General features: G+C 36.8%; 1 long non-coding RNA gene across 1 annotated transcript; it reads right to left on the bottom strand.

Moving 5' to 3' along the window:
- Nucleotides 1-1,729: 1,729 nt before the first annotated feature.
- LOC107552082 (uncharacterized) lies at nucleotides 1,730-2,423 on the bottom strand. Its single transcript, XR_001604830.1, has 3 exons — nucleotides 2,155-2,423; nucleotides 1,964-2,063; nucleotides 1,730-1,893 (listed from the first exon to the last, which is right to left on the bottom strand). It is a non-coding gene; the product is annotated as an uncharacterized lncRNA (long non-coding RNA).
- Between the last annotated feature and the right edge of the window lie 1,004 nt (nucleotides 2,424-3,427).

Here is a 3,427-nt window from a genome sequence, read left to right as displayed (position 1 = left end):
CAGCAATGAGATTAAATGGAAACATTAAATGCAAACTAAACTACATCAAAAATTAAAACCAAACATGACATTTCTTTAATATCTCAATTTTGAATCCTAGACAGCAATGAGATTAAATGGAAAATGCAAACAAAGCTAATTAAATTAAAAATAAGTATAAATAAATTGAATTTCTTTAATATCGCAATTTTTTATACTATAGCAGCAATATGATGGAAAACATAAAACACAACCAAAATGAAAATAAAAATAATCACAAATGGAATTTCTTTAATATTTGATTTAAGCTAGATAGCAATTATAATAAATAAAAAAAATCCCAGATGAAATTTCTATATCTCAATTGTTTATCCTAGACAGCAATACTAGTTCTCCTTTTTCTCAGATTTTTCTCCAAAGAAAAAGACCCCGGTAATCAAAATGTGCTCAGATTTGCCAAGAGACCAAAGTCTTTAGTCGAAATTCCAAATTATTTGATGCTATTCATGATATATATATATTTTTACTTCTTTCTCCTAATGAACGGTCTGAACAATTTGAAAAGTAAAAATGTAGATCTAACATTACTAAACCTATTTGTAAAAGTCAAATCTTTAAAAAGAGAAAAGTGTTCACCTCATCAGGTTCAGTTATCTCAAACAAGCTGAGTCGGTTTGAATTCCACTGTTGGATGTTTTCCTGAAGTCTCCTGCGCTCCTCTGGATTCATCTCAGCACCATGACCCGAATCAATAGCATTTCTTTGTTTTTGCTTCATTTCTTGATGAGCTTATCAGATATAGATTTTTTTTTTAATAAAAATCAACCAACTTGGTATCAAAATGAAGCAGAGCTGCTGAGGCTCACTAAACTTCACGCTATTCTCCCGTCAAATGCCTGCATGGCACTGATTTTTTCCCAGCCTGATTAACATTCAGACTGATGGTTGATTGTTTGAGTTTGTTTGACCCATTAACACACAGCAGTTGAAAGGCTAACCTCATTTCTCATGTTGTCCTAATGTAAAGGGCTACATTAACACTAAAGAATGAAATAGGGAGGGCCATAATTTGTTCATTCAAGCCTCATTTAAAGGAAATGCTCTACTTTTTAGTGCCCATTTGATTGTTTTTGTCCAATATGTTCAGTAAACTGACTAAATCTGCTCTGCTGAACTAGAATGACTAGATTGGGTGTTGGAATACAATGAATGTACCCTTCTGTTCAGACTCAGACACTAACGTATAACATAATAAAAGAGAATTTACAGGTCACCACACTTTAATTAACAAACTATTGTGTGTAAATAAAAGCATTTCATTAAAAGGGAGTTTCATGGATGGCTGGATGTGAGTTATGACCATGAATATAAAACAGGCTAGGCTACAACACCCAGAACGTGAACAATTAAAAAATATATAGACACATTAGATATTAAATATGAAGAGACACATTTAATGAACAAAAGAAATATAGCCAGCAAATAAAGCATTAAAAGTATAGAAATATGTCATTTAAAATGTCTAAAATCATCTGAATGCACCTATACTTTCATTTTTTCTTTTGGATGCATATTGCATATATGATATTACACTCTAAAAATGCTGGGTTGTTTCAACCCAACTTTGGGTCAAATATGGACTAACCCAACTTTTGGGTTAAAAATTGAATGTAAAAATTTAACCCAACGGTTGGGTTAGTCCATATTTGACCCAAAGTTGGGTTGAAACAACCCAGCATTTTTTAGAGTGTACGCTGATATTACAGTACATGGTGATGCTATCAACCATAAATGTTCTGATTACATTTATGTATGAAATGAAATCATTTCTAGGATGTTCTCTCAGTTGCTTTCATTGGAACAATGTTTATTTCAGGAAACTGAGGCCCATCTTTTTCCTTGTGTTTGCGCCTGCTAAAGAACATAAGACATTCTAAACAGACTAAATTAACAACTATATTATTTGTGAACTAAAAACCCCTACCTTCTCATATTTTCCACATCATCCACAGTTTCTGGCAGATCAACACCTCTCATTTCTGGTAAAAGCATCACAAGTCCACTGTACAGAACTGACATGGCCCCTGTATATGGGGACAGAGAGAAACATGAGTCGATAAGAAACACAAGGAAATTATTTGTGTTTCCACTTCTGAAATTGAAATGACTTCTCACCACAGACAAAGAGGGGAAGCTCTTGCCAAATACTAGCTAACCTGTACAGAATAAACAGAGCAACAACTGCCCCAATGTCACTGGCTGAGGAGCACACAGATACGCCTAAGTTTCTGTAACACACAAGAAAATAAGTAAATTATACTTACAAAAAAAGAGAAATGTTTAATGCCTATTTAAAGAAATACTACCTAGATAAAGAAATTCTAATCTAGAAAAGGAAGACAAACTTCAAGGCGATGCTCAATTGTTTTAAACATTAATATATAGATATAGGTGTTAAAAAATATGGTAACACTAGTTTAGGGACCAATTCTCACTATTAACTAGTTGCTTATTACCATGCATATTGCTAGCATATTGGCTGATTATTAGTACTTATGAAGCACATATTAAAGGGATACTCCACCCCAAAATGAAAATTTTGTCATTAGTCACTTACCCCCCATGTCGTTCCAAACCTGTAAAAGCTTTGTTCGTCTTCGGAACACAATTTAAGATATTTTGGATGAAAACCAGGAGGCTTGTGACTGTCCCATTGACTGCCAAGTACACTGTCAAGGTCCAGAAAAGTAAAGTGAAAAAGTGAAAGTGACGTGTGGCCAAGAATGGTGACCCATACTCGGAATTAGTGCTCTGCATTTATCCATCCAAAGTGCACACACACAGCAGTGAACACACACACACCGTGAACAGTGGGCAGCCATTTTTTTTGCTGCGGCACGCGGGGAGCAGTTGGGGGTTCGGTGCCTTGCTCAAGGGCACCTCAGTCGTGGTATTGAAGGTGGAAGAGAGCGCTGTACATTCACTCCCCCCACCATCTGCTATCAGTGGTTCAACCGTAACGTTATGAAGCAACGAGAATACTTTTTGTATGCGAAGAAAACAAAAATAACGACTTTATTCAACAATTCGTCTCCTCTGTGTCTCTCCGTATCACCGTAGAATACGAGAATACACGAGAATATCCGCTGAACGCAAGCAGCGTATGCTCTTCTGTGTCAGCCGAGCTGCACGGATGCGCTGTTTTCGTTCAAATCAAAGCGTAAATACACGTAGAAAACGTATCCTTGTGTCATGGCTGACACAGAAGAGCGTACGCATTTAACCCATCCAAAGTGCACACACACAGCAGTGAACACACACACGGAGCAGTGGGCAGCCATTTTTTGCTGCGGCGCCCGGGGAACAGATGGGGGTTCGGTGCCTTGCTCAAGGGTCGTGGTATTGAAGGTGGAAGAGAGCGCTGTACATTCACTCCCCCCACCTACAA

The sequence above is a fragment of the Sinocyclocheilus grahami genome, unplaced genomic scaffold (genome assembly GCF_001515645.1).
Source record: "Sinocyclocheilus grahami isolate Dianchi unplaced genomic scaffold, SAMN03320097.WGS_v1.1 scaffold440.1, whole genome shotgun sequence".
Lineage (NCBI taxonomy): Eukaryota > Metazoa > Chordata > Actinopteri > Cypriniformes > Cyprinidae > Sinocyclocheilus > Sinocyclocheilus grahami.
The sequence above is the reverse complement of the archived record's forward strand: the minus strand, read 5'-3'. Positions and strand labels throughout refer to the sequence as shown.